The sequence below is a fragment of the Schistocerca piceifrons genome, chromosome 7, assembly GCF_021461385.2.
Source record: "Schistocerca piceifrons isolate TAMUIC-IGC-003096 chromosome 7, iqSchPice1.1, whole genome shotgun sequence".
Taxonomy (NCBI): Eukaryota; Metazoa; Arthropoda; class Insecta; order Orthoptera; family Acrididae; genus Schistocerca; species Schistocerca piceifrons.
The window spans coordinates 521,563,170-521,581,587 of record NC_060144.1 but is presented as its reverse complement, the minus strand read 5'-3'; the positions used below and the strand labels follow the sequence as shown (position 1 = coordinate 521,581,587).

The following is an 18,418-nucleotide window of genomic DNA, read 5'->3' as shown; positions in this document are numbered from 1 at the left end:
TGGCAACAGCGCATGGCGGCCTGGATGGTCACCCATCCAAGTGCCGACCACGCCCGACAGCGCTTAACTTCGGTGATCTCACGGGAACCGGTGTATACACTGCGGCAAGGCCGTTGCACTTAAATTATGGGGAACCTGGTAAAATTACGAAGATTGAAGGAAAGTACATAAAACTGAGGTAAATACAACAAAAATGTGTACGAATGAGGATACTTACCTGATCTCCTGGGTGTATGAAAATCATTCCATTCCTCCACCTGTCCAAATGACATCTGATGGTGCACACTAACCGTGCTCTATGGCTTTAATTCATGTAAATAGCCTTGCTCCACATGTATTTATGCATTGGAAGGTATAAAAATGAAAGACACAATGTCGAAACGATCGAATGTCATGATGACCACCACCTAGGAAACCGAAATAGTGATCATATACCTGGGTGCAATATGCACTGCCAATGTGAGTAATCAGTGGTCTTGGTCTCTTCGAAAATGGAACATTGAAACATTGGCTACCCTGTCACTGTGGAACATGAGTTTAAATGTAGAGGCCATCACCTTTGGAGAGCTGTTTGGAAATGCTCCACAATGCGGCAGACTCTTCCAGTTTCCATATGTTGCGATGTCTTCGACATTTTTCTCAAAAAGAAACACCACTTCTGTCTTACATTTCTACCATCCTGTGTGCTGTAGGGGCAGCTTAAATTGCACCATGCGATGGCCAGCTTTCTGTGAGACCTGAGGGATAGAACTGTGTTAATGCTGGTTTAGCAGCTGACACAGATCTCAAAGTCACAGCGGAAAAACAAAATGTATGGCGATGTACAAAGCTGTAAACATACGCTGCTTGGATGTGTTACAGTAGAAAAACAATATATCAAACTATTTGTGAAAGAACAACACAGAAACGCTCTCTTGTGATTGATAGTCTGTGGGATGGGATATGGTTCTCCTACAGTATGGGCAACAAAACCATACGCAGGTATGTGCAAGTGACTTTAATCACTGGCCACCTGCCCCAGTGGACCAATGTGTGTATATGTAATAGGATCATCACATATGCTTTATGTCAATATACAGGCGGTATTTGTTTTCGAAATACTGGAAGACGGGGCCTTGTTAATACCTTATTGCATTCTGTACCAGGTGACATTAGGAAAGCTTTTGTAGTTCGTAGTGTTACTCTGTTGGATATAATAAAAATAACGAGGTGACAGAGGGAGAGATAAAGAGAGACTGTGTTGTCAAGCAGCCAAGCGACTAGCGCGAGGTTTGGTGTTCTCGTAAAGATAAGTTATTTTAGATTATAAAACACATAGATTAGTACTGATTACGTGGTAAATAAGTGTGTTAGTGTGCCGTTTAAGTGTACCATTAAAGGTTTCATTTCTCATTACGTAATATAGCAGAAAACGCGAAAAGACCGTACAGTCGTATTTTCTGTTTACGTTCTGCTGCAGCAAATCTATAGAATTTCGTTTAGTTGTTCCTTGCTCTCTCCAGCAATTTAACTTAGCGTACCTCTTCATTATTTAACTAGCATTTCCGGAAAGTAGCGTAAAGTTTAACTTGTTGTTTCAGAAACTTTGCACTTTTGTTTTTGTTTACACACAGTTGCGTATAGGCCAAATTTGTGTAACCATATTTTCGTGTTTATCTGTAATTTAACTGACTTATTCTTAATAAATTATTACGTTTATCATGAGTGAAAAGTGCTTGACTTGCCGTAGAATTGTTAGGTCGGGGCTTTGGTGTGATGGGTGCTGTAGTTTTTTCCATGTGGGTGACTGTAGTGGCGTGGGAATAGGGGAAGTAAATGAGACTCATCAGTGGTTTTGTAGGATTTGTAGTAGAGATAGGAAGATACTGGAACAGGAGGGGAAAATTGCTGCCCTTCAGGCTGAGTTAGACAAGGCCAGGGGAGATCTTGACAGGTTAAGGAGGGAGAAGGGTAAAGAGAGGTGGGAAGTGGCAACAGGCAACAGGAGGAACAGGCCTAGAACTTTGTCTGACAGCTTTATGGTGAATGTGGAAAATAGATTTGACCTGTTGCTTCAGTTAGAAGCTGGTGAGCCTCAAGCAGTTACAGGTGTAGACAGGGCACAACAAACTTTCAGCAGCAAATTGAAAAGTAAGAATGTAGGGAAATCAGTAAAGAGAAAGAAAGTGTTGTTGTTAGGTAGTTCCCATGGAAGAGGTGTTGGCCAACTCTTGCAGGATGAACTAGGATCAGAATACCAGGTCACCAATTTTTTTAAACCTAGTGCTGGTCTGGAGCAGGTGACAGAGGATTTAGGATCACTTTGCAAAGATTTCACTAAGGAAGACACCGTGGTTATAGTGGGTGGGGCAGGTAACAGTATTGACAGAGATCCTGGGTACAGCATAGAGTGTGACCTGGCGAAGATTGCATCAGCATCGAGGCATACCAGTGTTGAGTTTGTATCTGTTCTTGGGCGCCATGACCGACCTCATTTGAACTCTTCTGTCAAGAGAGTTAATTTGGAGCTGGAACGGCTGCTCATGTCGGGTGCGGGGTCACACATTGGTGTGGTTCATGTTGATTCTGTCAGTAGGTGGGATTATACTAGGCATGGCCTTCACCTCAACAGGAAGGGGAAGGGTAAATTGGCTGGGGAAATAGCAGGAAAGTTAAAGGGGGGAGGCACTGTCATGAGTGGTAAAATACCAGTGGTTATAGGATTCAGAAAAGACCCTTTTTTAGGGTAGGGAGGACAGAAAGAAAACAAATTTTAAGAGAGGTTAGAACTGAGACAAACCTTCAGTTTGAGAAAGAAATCAAAAAACATAATTCCAGCTTATTACATCAACATAAACAGCCATTGGTTAAGAATTTTCAACTGTCAGCAGATATTTTAACTCCATCCAATTTTAAGTCAGTCAATGTGAAATGTCAGCTATCTTTATTGCATCAAAATATTCGAGGACTGAGAAATAAAATTAATGAATTAACTATCTGCATAGATGAATTAGAGTCTTCAAACCCAGCTGACATAATCTGCCTCTCTGAACATCATGTGACCACTGGTATAGAACTTTTAAGTGTTACAGGGTTTAGGTTAGCATCTCACTATTGTAGATCAGAAATGGAGAAAGGAGGAGTTGCCACATTCATCAGGAACTGTCATAAATTTAAGAACATAGACATTCATAAATTTTGCCTAGAACAGCATATGGAAGCATGTGCAACAGAATTAGATTTTCACAAAAAATCTTTCATAATATTAAGTGTATATCGAGCACCTGCAGGTAACTTTAATCTGTTTGTAAACCACCTTGAAGCTGTACTGGCCCATTTAACAACCAAAAACAAAGAAATAGTGGTTGCTGGTGATTTCAATGTAGATTTCCTTAAAGACTCTCCCAATAAGAACCTATTTGAGTTAGTAACACTATCATTCAACTTAATTCCCACAGTAAAGTTCCCCACTAGGATAACCACTTGCTCACAAACAGCCATTGATAATATCTTTATAGAAAAGTCAAATGAACAAAATTATATTACAAAACCAATAGTCAATGGCCTCTCAGACCATGACATGCAGTTCCTTCTGTTAAATGTTAATACTGAACAGGATATAAAATCTGTTAAATCTGAGCTCAAGAGGGTAATCAGTAAGCCAAAAATTGATTATTTTAGGACACTCCTCAGAGACATTCACTGGACTGATGTTTACAGTGCTCATGGCATGAATGAAAAATATAACATTTTTGCTAATAAAGTGCTTACCTTATTTGAACACTGCTTTCCCCCAAAACTTACCAAGGTTAGAGCAAAGTCTACAAAGAAGCCATGGATTACTCGAGGAATAGGGGTATCTTGTAAAACAAAAAGAAAACTGTATCTGTCAATCCGAAACATTTCCAATGTTGATGCTATAGCACATTATAAGAAATACTGCAAAATATTAAAGGCTGTAATACGGATGTCAAAGCAAATATATTACAAGGAAAAGATAGTCATATCAGATAACAAAATAAAGACAATATGGGATATAGTGAAGGAGGAGACCGGTAGAACCAGACATGAAGAGGAACAAATAGCATTAAGAGTAAATGATGCATTGGTGACAGATGTGTATAGTGTTGCAGAACTTTTTAACAAACATTTTATAACTGTTACTGAAAAGATGGGGTTGTCAGGTTCGGTAGATGCTGCTATGGATTACCTTAGACCAGACATTTCAAGTAACTTCCATAATATGAATTTGACCCTCACTACCCCAACAGAAATAATGTCCATCATAAAATCTTTAAAATCAAAAACATCTAGTGGGTATGATGAAATATCAACAAAGTTAATTAAAGAATGTGACTCTGAGCTAAGTAACATATTAAGCTATCTGTGTAACCAGTCGTTTATCAGTGGAATATTTCCCGAATGGCTGAAATATGCTGAAGTTAAGCCACTGTTTAAGAAGGGAGATAAAGAAATAGCATCAAATTTCCGTCCAATTTCACTGTTGCCAGCATTCTCAAAAATTTTCGAAAAAGTAATGTACAGTCGTCTTTATAACCATCTTATCTCAAATAACATACTGTCAAAGTCACAGTTTGGATTTCTAAAAGGTTCTGATATTGAGAAGGCTATCTACACTTACAGTGAAAATGTACTTAATTCATTAGACAAAAAATTGCAGGCAACTGGTATATTTTGTGATCTGTCAAAGGCATTTGACTGTGTAAATCACAATATCCTTTTAAGTAAACTAGAATATTATAGTGTAACAGGAAATGCTGCAAAATGGTTCAAATCTTATATCTCTGGCAGGAAACAAAGGGTGTTATTAGGAAAGAGACATGTATCAAGCTATCAGGCATCATCCAACTGGGAACTAATTACATGTGGGGTCCCACAAGGTTCCATTTTGGGGCCCTTACTTTTTCTTGTGTATATCAATGACCTTTCATCAGTAACATTACCAGATACCAAGTTTGTTTTGTTTGCTGATGATACAAACATTGCAATAAATAGCAAATCAAGTGTAGTCTTAGAAAGATCAGCCAATAAAATATTTGTAGACATTAATCACTGGTTCCTAGCCAATTCTTTGTCACTAAACTTTGAAAAAACACACTACATGCAGTTCAGAACTTGTAAGGGGTGTCCCAAGAGTACATGTCTAACATATGATGACAAGAAGATAGAAGAAGTGGACGGTGTTAAATTCTTGGGATTACAGCTTGATAATAAATTCAACTGGGAGGAGCACACCACAGAACTGCTGAAGCGTCTTAACAAATCTCTGTTTGCAATGCGAATTTTGTCAGACATAGGGGATATAAAAATGAAAAAGCTGGCATACTATGCTTACTTTCATTCCATAATGTCATATGGGATTATTTTCTGGGGTAATTCATCAAGCCAAGCTAAAGTTTTCCGGGCACAAAAACGTGCAGTAAGAATTATATGTGGTGTGAACTCAAGAACATCCTGCAGAAGCCTGTTTAGGGAACTAGGGATACTAACTACAGCTTCCCAATATATTTATTCCTTAATGAAATTTGTCATTAAAAACATATCACTTTTTCAAACCAACAGCTCAATTCATGGAATCAATACTAGAAATAAGAATAATCTTCACAAGGATTTAAAGTCACTTAGTCTTGTACAAAAAGGTGTGCATTATTCAGGAACACACATTTTCAATAACTTGCCAGCAGCCATAAAAAGCTTAACAACCAATGAAATTCAGTTTAAGAGAAGCCTAAAGGATTTATTGGTGGCCAACTCCTTCTACTCCATTGATGAATTTCTGAGGAAAACCAACTGATTTGTATATAAGTACAACATAACTTCTGCACAATTTCAGTGCAGTAATGTGTTCACTGAAAATTTGTGTGTGTGTGTGTGTGTGTGTGTGTGTGTGTGTGTGTGTGTAATCTAACTTCTGCACCATTTCAGTGCAGTAATGTGTTCATTGTAAATAAGTATTACAGTAGTTGTATTACATGTTTCTTACCTTATAAATAAATATAAAACTTTTTTATTTTAAATTCAGTGCAATAGTATTTGTAAAATGACTCTTAGTGTTCATTAAAAAATGACGATCATTCCACTTGGGACCTGTGGAATGGTACATTAGCTTATTTGTTTTAGTTTAAATATTTGTCATGTATTGTTGTTTTTCTGACATGTTCCACATCCTGGAGGACCTCCTCACTACGGATCAATTGGAATGAAAGTAAATCTAATCTAATCTAATCTAATCTCTGACGCCATTACACAACCGTATTTCTAATGCAGTAATCGTAGGAATATGGTAAGGACATGTGCAGGGTTATATTTACAGACAATCGTTCCATATCGATGAATTGTAGGTGTTATGCTTCTGAACTGCTTTGTGGGGACCATGTATACTCTGCATGGCTGTAAATATCCTTCTTTACGTTAGTGTGCTATTTTTCTCGTTATGATAGCTCTTTACTTAGCCAGCGATGAGTGGAGAACTAGACAGCTGTGTAGTTAATGGAACACTACTGTCATAATGTGAAAGGATTTCGAGAGAAGTAGCAGGCGTCTGTGACTTTGCAAGGGACATCTCTTAATCGTGGATTGAAATGCTATTATCAAAGACTGGAAGATTTTTGAGAATACAGCACTTATGCGATACTCTGTCAGAAGGAGAGCTGAGAGGTGACTGTATACCGCTTCTTATAAGTGTTGTTGGCAAACATATTTCAACCTCTCACATACATCTCACAAAGTGACTGCAATGAGAAAATTAAGAACTTATACAAAGATTTTTACCGATAGACGGTCTGCAGCAGAAGTTGCATCTTTTGTTCTAACGATAAATATGAGACAACATTCTTGCGTGAGATTTGTGTGCCTACAAATTGATGGAATGACATCTTAATAAGTAGACTAAATTTACATTTATATCTACATGCTTACTTTGCAAACCATCATTTGGTGTGTGGCAGAGGGAACCCTGTGTCAGTGTCAGGCATTAGTAGTGAGAAAAACTATTTTCTGAGACACTTTGTTAGTGTGCATTGCATGTATTCAGGGGCAAATGTGATTGATTAAAGGCTGCCGTGCCCCTCCCCTCAAACGATTGTTCTGCTAAGTGGTTCATGACCTCCTGGTGGTTGATTTATGACCTCATGAGGATTATTTGTCCTGAGAAACTCTCTCACCCCTACCCCTCCCCCTCCACCCCCTCGGGAAACCGCCAACCTTCCACCTTCACCCTTTCTGATACGAGAACACTTTTCATATCATATTAATTGACTAAATAATTTAACCAATAAATTAATTTAGACATCACCACTGGGAACCTCCCCTACAGTATCTGGAAATTGGTGGCTGAGGAAGTATCTCATAACAGGAAATTCAATTATGTAGCAAAGTATATACTGTTTATTTATAAAATCCAAATTCCAGGGGTTGTATTCTCTTGCTCATCATTCTCTGCTGTTTGGGAAGATGCGGCTCTTGTAAAATACATTGATTGAAGTAATTAAGTAGATCACTTTCTTCTGACTGTGCAAGGAATACCGTCAACACAACTCATATCAAGTAATTACACTGGTAAAAATCTTTCAGTCGTAAAACGAGCACTGTCTGCCTTCCCCCGGGCCATACGGTGCGCCAGCCACCTCACATACTACCGCACGCGCAGCGCCGACTCTTGCGGCACGCAGACTGGAGGGCGCACTAATCCTCTGAATAAAAGCTTCAGATGGCGGAAACCTTTCGCTATTTCATGCCTGGAAAACCACCTCCACTCTCTTTCAATTTCTTGTTTCTGCCTGAACCAGAGTGTCCAAACCTGTCCACATATACTACAATCTGATTGGTTCTCACCAAACCAGCAGGCAGAGCTTGTGTCTATACAGGGTGTTACAAAAAGGTAGGGCCAAACTTTCAGGAAACATTCCTCACACACAAAGAAAAAAATATGTTATGTGGACATGTGTATGGAAACGCTTACCTTCCATGTAAGAGCTCATTTTATTACTTCTCTTCAAATCACATTAATCATGGAATGGAAACACACTGCAACAGAACGTACCAGCGTGACTTCAAACACTTTGTTTCAGGAAATGTTCAAAATGTCCTCCGTTAGCGAGGATACTGTAACCTCCCCACAAAAAATAATAAAATAAATATTATGGATACTGATTCTAATTTTAGTGTGACCTCAAAACAAAATTGGTTCCCATTTATAACCTCCCTACAGAAATTCGTTCACATTTAACCTCCACACAAAATTTGTTTCCCATTTAATGTACCCACAAAATTCTTTTCTCATTTAATGTAAGCTCGAAACAGAAAAATTCCTAAACCTCGTAATAAAAAATAAATTCAGTAACCTGGTAAATTTTGGACGACAGCAGTGCTGCATCATGGCCCTGTAAGATCATTCTGAACAAAAAAAGGAAAAATTCTTACCTCAGTAGAATTGCCGAATATATCTGCTCTTACAATAAATTTTTCCGCACAGCTCTGTGCAATCCTGGCCGGTAGATTTGTCATTTATGAAAGGAAGCAACTGATTTTTCTTTTGCAACAATCGGAATGATCATGGATTGGAGAAATTAGTAAACTGTTTAAATTGAAATGAATGCTCGTAAAAAAATTACTTTATATGACAAAGATTATTATTAGGACATTTTTAAAACATTTGCATGGGAGTTCAGATAACATTACTAGATATGCGCGAGGCTGCTTTTTACCTTATACAATAATACTCAGGCTCCGGCATCGCTGCACCGCGACCGGCCCAGCCAACACGATACACCAGACCAGACCATAGCAGACTCCACACCAGACTAGCGCAGACTAGCAACGACTTACTGCTACAGCTATACAGCTCCTACTCAGTCAACACTGCTTTCTGGTCAGCGATTCTCTTATACTTGCATATCGCAGGCAGCGCATGAGCAATACATCGAAATTACATCTGCTCGGACCTCTTACAATGCATGCATCCACCCTCCGTCGCATGGAATCCCTGATGCGCTGATGCAGCCCTGGAGAATGGCGTATTGTATCACAGCCGTCCACAATACGAGCACGAAGAGTCTCTACATTTGGTACCGGGGTTGCGTAGACAAGAGCTTTCAAATGCCCCCATAAATGAAAGTCAAGAGGGTTGAGGTCAGGAGAGCGTGGCGGCCATGGAATTGGTCCGCCTCTACCAATCCATCGGTCACCGAATCTGTTGTTGAGAAGCGTACGAACACTTTGACTGAAATGTGCAGGTGCTCCATCGTACATGAACCACATGTTGTGTCGTACTTGTAGAGGGACATGTTCTAGTAGCACAGGTAGAGTATCCCGTATGAAATCATGATAACGTGCTCCATTGAGCGTAGGTGGAAGAACATTGGGCCCAATCAAGACATCACCAACAATGCCTGCCCAAACGTTTACAGAAAATCTGTGTTGATGACGTGATTGCACAATTGCGTGCGGATTATCGTCAGCCCACACTTATTGATTGTTAAAATCCGTAAAGAGAGCATTTGCACTGAAATGAGGATTGACACATTGTTGAATGAACCATTCACAGAAGTGTACCCGTGGAGCCAACCAGCTGCTGATAGTGACTGCACACGCTGTACATGGTACGGAAACAACTGGTTCTCCCGTAGCACTCTCCATACAGTGACGTGGTCAACCTTACCTTGTACAGTAGCAACTTCTCTGACGCTGACATTAGGGTTGTCTTCAACTGCACGAAGAATTGCGTCGTCCATTGCAGGTGTCCTCGTCGTTCTAGGTCTTCCCCAGTCGCGAGTCATAGGCTGGAATGTTCCGTGCTCCCTAAGACACCGATCAATTGCTTCGAACGTCTTCCTGTCGGGACACCTTCGTTCCGGAAATCTGTCTCGATACAAACGTACCGCGCCACGGCTATTGCCCCGTGCTAATCCATACATCAAATGGGCATCTGCCAACTCCGCATTTGTAAACATTGCACTGACTGCAAAACCACGTTCGTGATGAACACTAACCTGTTGATGCTACTGATGTGCTTGATGCTAGTACTGTAGAGCAATGAGTCGCATGTCAACACAAGCACCGAAGTCAACATTATCTTCCTTCAATTGGGCCAACTGGCGGTGAATCGAGGAAGTACAGTACATACTGACGAAACTAAAATGAGCTCTAGCATGGAAATTAAGCGTTTCCGAACACATGTCCACATAACATCTTTTCTTTATTTGTGTGTGAGGAATGTTTCCTGAAAGTTTGGCCGTACCTTTTTGTAACACCCTGTATAAACCCTACCCCCTCCAACTCAAACTCATTCTGCCATTGTTTGCCCGTGTCTCAGATCGTCTTCTTGCTCATGTGTGTGTGGCTACCAGTTTATTTGGAAAAATGAAGCAATCAGCAGTGGCATTGCCGGTGGTGGCCAATGTCCGAGGCAATGGAACACACTTGGTGAGCTAATATTCAAATTGGCGACTGCAAGTTTTTCTTCGACTAAGAATTTCGTAGCTTAAACACATTTCGTCTTATTGTTTCAGCATACGTCTACTAAGTTGAGGATGAAATGAATGCTGAGATACATCAGAGAGAGCAACTGTAACAACAGCAGCAACAGCATTGTAAGCAGTATGTACATTTTCCTTCATATACGTAATATGTTACTGTTATTTAGTGGTCAGTCGGTGAGTTTTCCATGATTTCGAAAATCAAAATCGATAACTGTAACTTTTTCACTAAGAATTTTGTAGTATTGAATGCATGTCATCCCATTGTTTCAGTACATGGTCAACATATAATTGGTGAGCTGGCCGCTGAAAGACAGCAGCAGCATCGGCATTTTAAATAGCACATACAGGGTGGTCAGAAAATGTGTGAAATGCTTGTAGGGATGTTACAGGGCAGGTTGTACTGAGACATAAATATTAAGAAAAAAATTCGGAACGTTGCTCCGTTTCCGAGTTATTTAGCGTAGAATTTACCCAATCGGGGCGTCGCGCGCTCACACTGAAGCGGCCTGCCAGGGGCGGTGTTGCCCAACGAGTGCTTTGACTCGTTAGCTGAAACTTGAATTTACGCGCGCGACGATCTGATTGGCTAACCTCAATGCTAAATAACCCGGAAACGGCGCAACGTATCGCATTTTTTTTCTTGACATTTATGTCTCAGTACAATCTGCCCTACAACATCACGACAAGCGTTTCAGACATTTTCTGACCACCCTGTATATTTTTCTTCTTCGTTGTGCTGTGTGTACATAATATGTTGCGGTTTGACAAAAAATTTCATAGTGTATGTAATATACTGCATTTACTCTGTTGTTGTAGACGATTTTTCAGTGGAAGGAGTTGAACAGGGAGGGGCGTGTGTCAAGGATAAGCAGGAGCCATCGCAGACCTCCTGTAAGTGCGTATTCTAAAAAAATATATTTTTTTTCTCGTAGTTTTCCGCGTGTGTACATGCTTTTATTATTTAAAAACTTAATATGTCGTTTTAGGTGATATCAATGAGGTGGACAGTTAGTTGGCTCTTCCCCAATTCATGGGAGGATGAAATGCCACAGCGGATGGAGGAGGTGGTGGAAGACCTTCGTCTGCGTGAGGAGTTGCCGGATGACCTGAGGGAGATGTCAAGGAGCCAGAGCGAAACAGGTAATTTGTACACACATTCTCGTTCTGTTTACAAATAATCAGTGTTCTTTCTTTCCTTGCAGCAGCAGCAGCTGGCGATGCCTGCAACGTTGTGCTTAATTGTGTTCGTTACTCTCTCTCTCTCTCTCTCTCTCTCTCTCTCTCTCTCTACGCCAGGGTGTGGCCACCGGGGGAGGCGAAGCCTGCTTCGTCAAAGCGGGATCCGGTGGGGCGCCACTGGTCGCCGCGCGAGAAGCCGCCGCCGCCGCTGCTGCCGCCCCCGCCGCCCACGCCGCCGCCCCCAACGCTAATCCCGAACCAGCTCGGCTCTGGCTTCCGTGGGCCACCCTCCGCCGGCAAATGGGTCAGAGCTGCAGCAGCAACCGAGCTTCTAGCACTGGTCCAATACCGCGGCATCTCCTCCTCCTCCACATTCTCTTCCTCGATGATCTTGCAAGGTGTGGCACGTACCCCTCAACATCTCACTGCAAGCACCATCATCTGGTTGTAGTAATCCTGTGGATTGCGCCAGTTCTCTCCCCTGTCCTTTCAGCGAAGAACATCAGGTCAGTGATACCATGCCGCAGTTAGAATACTCGGTGACTGCGGACGCCTTTGAGGAGCGAATCGTTCACTAGAATCGAGAATCCGGCAGGAAGGTATTGCAATCCTGTTGGGTTTCTCAGAGCGTGCCTTCCTGTTGTGGAAACAGAGCTCCTCAAGGTCGTTAGTGACCCACAGTGTCCTGCAGTTAAATGCAGTGTAGCGCTGTGTATCGAGCTGTCAAACCAGCCCCACAGTCGCCTGTGGCGTTAAAGAGACAAGTCTTCAAGTCTTCATTATCTTTGGGGGATACTGGGGTGATAACGCGGAGCCCATCGATAACAGAGTGGTTTTGTGAATCCACTTGAGAGCTATACTGGCCGCTTTTCCGAGATTGAGAACATCAGCTGATGCACTCAGCCGAATACTACACCTAGACATCCAGTAAATGGACGGTCCAGCTATATCAAGCTTCCTAAGGATACAGCAGACAAGACATGTATTAATGTCGAAAGTAAAACTGACCAGGCCTGTTTTGCATGATCAGTTCTGTCTTGCGAGAAAGATTACAATCATAATCCGTAGTGCACATCTCGATACAGTAGATATGTGGACATTCATACGTTTCTAGGCGCTACAGTCTGGAACCGCGCGACCGCTACGGTCGCAGGTTCGAATCCTGCCTCGGGCATGGATGTGTGTGATGTCCTTAGGTTCGTTAGGTTTAAGTAGTTCTAAGTTCTAGGGGACTGATGATCTCAGCAGTTAAGTCCCATAATGCTCAGAGCCATTTGAACCATTTTTGAACCATTCATAAATGTTATAAGTTTGATGTTATCGAGGTACCTATCAAGATCCAGGACATACCTAAACTTGAGGCGCAGCATATGGGAATATCGATTCATGTCTATGGCCTGGAGAAACGCAAGTCAGATGAGCAGAACGAACATATAGTCGGCGGAACCCTCCATTTCTCAGAATTTGCCGCTGAGCGTAAGATGCATGTAAACATGTTCTTATTCTCTGATGGGAAAAATATGGAGAAAGGAAAATATCACTATGTTTGGATCGAAGACATGTCCCAACTCCTTTCTTCCCAGCTGTCAATAGATTATTGTGTAAAGCATATTTGCTTAAGCTGTCTCAGTTATTTTTCCTCAAACAAGTTACTAGCAGCACATCTGCTTCGAAGGGCCAGATACGCCTAGACCGACGCACCACTTCCTTTCTTATGCAGGCCTCACTCAAGAAAGTCGTTGAACCTTGTAACGGAACATATTAAAGGCTTTACTTTAATGAAGTATGTGATACCCTCCAAATTCAACCAGTTTAACGAATATTTATGATTATAGAAGAGTTATTGTGTATGTTAACAATGATTGCACAACATGTCTCCATAAACAGTCAACCCATTAAATTATACTGAATAACTGACCCACACAAAAGTTAATATCACTTGATCACTGATACAGCAAATGTCATCATGTAAAAACACTAGTTTATCTTAAATAATTAATATGAAGTACGAAAAATAGTAGCCAACTTAGGTATTTTGGATCTCCTTAAATAAAAATCACCCAGTGAAACCTATTTGTTCACTAGGAGCGTTTTCACTCAGTATTCACGTAATCAATCCTATTTTAGACGAAAACCAATGTAATTCTTAATAATTCATGTTAATTACTTATTTATGCAAATTAGAGAAGTCAATTGACAAACTTCTAAAAAACGGCCTTTTTGTAACAAAGAATTATTCTGTCAAGTCTACAAATCTGTCTGTCATTTTAATAACATGTTAAATTATGTCACTCGATGTAAATTAATAACTTTTCTGCACAAATAATGATAACAGATGTACATGTGACTTGTAAACTATATCTCTTTTTAGTAGTTCTTTGACAATGTTATAAATACAAGCAGCAAGAACGGTCGGGAGGCAGTCGGAATGTCACTTTGGTAGAGTGTGTTTGTGTGTTATTGTTTGAGGTGTGACCATTAATTGTAAATATTAGCTCGTAAGTGATATTTTGTAAATAGTAGAATATAAGTCTTTCTATACCAGTGGAGGAAACGTGCAAAATTGATTGTTTTGTAAATGAACTCCATCGGCGAAGGAACTAAGCACGAATGCTGTGTGAAGATGCACACTAAAGTGCGACGTGCATAATAAAAATAACTGTTCACTGTATACTAGTGGTAGTGTTGTACTGCAAGTGTAAAAAAAGAAGTCAAGACTACGACAACAGGTGCAACGCAAAGTTCAGTGTTGTTCTAAGTGCAGCGACAGCTAAAACATTCGTCGTCACTTACCTGTGAGCCTCATGGGAGGCAGTTGACAGAGAAGTATGGAGGCAGCTTCAGTGTCTGGCTCCTCCGATGGAAAACGCGCGCGAGGTGTTTGTATCGATGCACTCGTGTGATACGAAGTTCACAAAAAAAAAGGGAGCAATCGACGACCAGCAGCTCTGTTACAGCCTAAGCGCGAACGGATACTAAGTATTGGAGCTCACGCAACACTGTGCAGCCGCTGTGAGTGGCTGACGTGTGGGTGACGAAACAATCCAAACTTTAAACTGCTAACCGCCATGACTTCCATCGTACATACTGGAGGAAAGACATTTGTACACTTGTGTGACTACATTTTCATATGTAAATTAAGCAATTTTCTTGAGTTGAAGTTAAGATGAGTGAGAAGTAGATTGTTAGATTACTCAGGCCTTAAAGCCATTAATACCGGCACTCCTGAACACTGCTAAAATGAATTATAATCCTGTCTCTTGATGGACAAAGAAAATGAATGTGCACTATAGGAAGACCCTAAACTCCAGACCAGTTCCGATCCTTAACAAATGTATCCAGTAGCTTGTAAGTCATACTAATAATTTTCCTCTTCTTCTGTTTCATATTGTAAATAAAAACCCAGGAAGCCACTTGAATTCCTGGCACCACAGTGGAAAGGACAGATGTACTGCATAATGAACGCCGTAGACAGCTAACACAGAAAGTGAAAGCATCACGAAGTGTAGTGCTACGTTATTAAACTGTAATTGAACCACAAGGAGTCAACAGATGCTCGAACATTGTCCACTCTAGTTTAGTGAAAATAAGCACTCACTGTACTCATGTATTAGTTGTTAAGCTCAAGAGAAAGTAATTCCTGAATTCTATCCCCTGAAGTGCGAAATGAACGTTCACTTATTGTTATAAGCAAATATGGACCAAACTTAAATATGCACATAAATGTTAATCTTGGTATTATGGAATGAAGTGACTGATGAACAAAGAATGAAAAACTTTATTTTGAAAAATGATAAATATCTGATATATGTTTATAAATGTGATTTCAATTTATGTACTTTGTACGCCAGTAACGTTATGTAAATGTCACACCAAAAATCACGAATATCTCATGAGGACATGAGGATCGAGGTAATCCTTCGGCATTCCCTCTCTCCTCATGGGAGGCAATGAGATATTCGCTATTTTTGACTTCATTAAAACAGCAAATACGAGTAGTTAATACTTTCAGCCAGAAGGCAAATACTTGTTTGTAAATAATGATTAATGTATAATGAGGCGTCGCATAGCGACGGTGGAATTTTCTAAATAATGTAATTCGTCGTCTTTGGGCTGCAATATAAACAGAAATACGGATAGATGTGCGATCCTTCACTATTTTGTTCGCTGTGGCGGTCTGATCTAATTATTTTTACTAAATAAATAAAAACGTGTTCCGTCTAAGTTTTGAGTGAAGTGTAGGAAGAAGAACTGTTGTAACTTACCGTGACGAAGCACGAGCGACTCAAGAGGACAATGGCTATATAAAAGAGCGCTCAATGGACATGATATGGTCATAAAAATCTACCGTCATTGTAGTATTAAGCTTAAGGTACGACATATGTTTTAGTTATAATAAATATTTGTTCTGGGAATACTGAATCATTTAGCAGTGCTCATTTCTATTATCTCCTCAGTATTATTTTCATTTTAATTATGCATTTTGCTAATATTACAGACTCCAAGATCAGCAGTCCAATGTGCGTGTTACCTTGATAAAAAGAAAACTGTTTTATCGTCTTCTTGCATCAGCTTTAATATTGAATTTCTCTTTTGTGTGATGTTACAGTTGTTTTTGCGCCCTTAAGAACTTTCTGGTCCCTTAGGAAATTTTTTTGTCATAACAATAACTTCACAACCGGGTATGATCGTATCTACGATCATGAAGTAATTAGAAAGACGATAACGCAACTTCTTAATCAATAGCACGCTAGTTGTGATTGCCTCAAGCCACGCGAAACCGCAAGTAAAAACTATTCACATCTCATAATGCAATATTTTATGACAATGGTCAATCCATGATTCTTACGCCAATTGTGATTGATAAAACAGTTAGTTAAATCTCAATTTCCAACTTTCCATTGAATAGCAACATCACTTCTATTTTGTAACATCACACTGTGATTCAAGTCTTAATCGCTACAAATCTTATGTTGGGGATAATCCTGCAGTTTGGCTGCTCACTGAGCTCAAAAACCTTTCATGGAGGTTGACAAGCTTTACAGCGACAACGTTTCCAAGATCAAATCGAAGGAGAATGAAGATTTGTACAATAACGCGGTTGACTGTCACATTTGTGGGCTGCTGTTAGATAGAAAAGCTGAATCTCCTCGCAGGGACCGCTGTATCGTACTGGAAAGTTCTGCGGCGCAGCTCACAATACGTGCAATTTGAAGTGCCAGTTACCAAGGCACATACCCGTTTTCTTCCATAATTTAAGCGGGTATGACACTCACTTTCTTCTTGAGCATTTGGCTGATTTCGGCACGGAGAAAGATCAGGTCAGTGTCCTACCTGAGAGCGTCGAGAAATACATTTCAGTCTTCAAACGAATGACGCCTAGGCTGACGCACCACTTCCTTTCTTATGCAGACAACACTCAAGAAAGTCATTGAAACTCTACCTCGGGAGGATATGCATATCACTCGTGCTGCATCTTGCGACGAGGAAAAGTTCCAACTTGTGACTAGGAAGGGGTTGTCCCATGTGAGTATGAGTATAGTATGGCGAAACCAGGCTACCCATCATAACGCAACCTTACACCCTTGTAAGGATACAGAGTATGAGCATGCTGTGAATGTCTAGTGGGAATTCAACTCCTTCACTTTGGGGGAGTACACACTTCGTTACCTGGAAACAGACAAGTGCTTAATTGCTGGTGTTCTCGAGAAATTCCGAAGCCTGTCATGACCACATATTCTCTGGATCCCGCCTTTTATTACACGGCCCCTGGGTTGTCTTGAGACGCAATCGCCGAGCGGTCTAAGGCGCTGCAGTCATGGACTGTGCGGCTAGTCCCGTCTGAGGTTCGAGTCCTCCCGCGGGCATGGGTGTGTGTGTTTGTCCTTAGGCTCTGAGCACTATGGGACTCAACTGCTGAGGTCATTAGTCCCCTAGAACTTAGAACTAGTTAAACCTAACTAACCTAAGGACATCACAAACATCCATGCCCGAGGCAGGATTCGAACCTGCGACCGTAGCGGTCTTGCGGTTCCAGACTGCAGCGCCTTTAACCGCACGGCCACTTCGGCCGGCTTTTGTCCTTAGGATAATTTACGTTAAGTAGTGTGTAAGCTTAGGGACTGATGACCTTAGCAGTTAAGTCCCATAAGATTTCACACACATCTGAACATTTTTTGAGACGCAATCCTCAAGAAAACGAAGTACAGCATTGACTTATTGACCGATCTGGACGGTCTTCACTTATCGACCAAGAGTAGCTGCGTCTGTGTAGAGTTGTCAGTGCTAACAGACAACCAACACTGCGTGAAAAAACCGAAAAAATCAATATGGAATATACGACGAAAGTGTCCGTTAGGACAGTGAGGCGAAATTTGGCGTTAATGTGCTATGGCAGCAGACGACTGATGCGAGTACCTTTCCTCACAGCACGACATTGCCTGTAGCACCTCTCCTGGACTCGTGACCATGTCACGTGGACCCTAGACGACTGGAAAACTGTGACCTGGTCAGATGACTCCCGATTTCAGTTGGTAAGAGCTGATGGAATAGCTGGTGTGTGGCGCAACGCCCATGAAGCTATGGACCCAGATCGTCAAGAAGGTACTATTTAAGCTGGTGGTGTCTCCAAAATGGTGTGGCTGTGTTTACATGGAATAGGCTGGGTCCACTGGTCAAACTGATCATTGACTGGAAATGGCTATGTTCGGCTACTTGGAGACCATTTGCAGCCATTCGTGGAATTCTTGTCCCCAAACAAC

The 18,418-nt window shown here is 41.0% G+C and overlaps 1 pseudogene; it reads right to left on the bottom strand.

Annotated features, from left to right (window-relative positions):
- On the bottom strand, window positions 1-118 carry LOC124709283 (annotated as a pseudogene).
- Window positions 119-18,418: the final 18,300 nt, after the last annotated feature.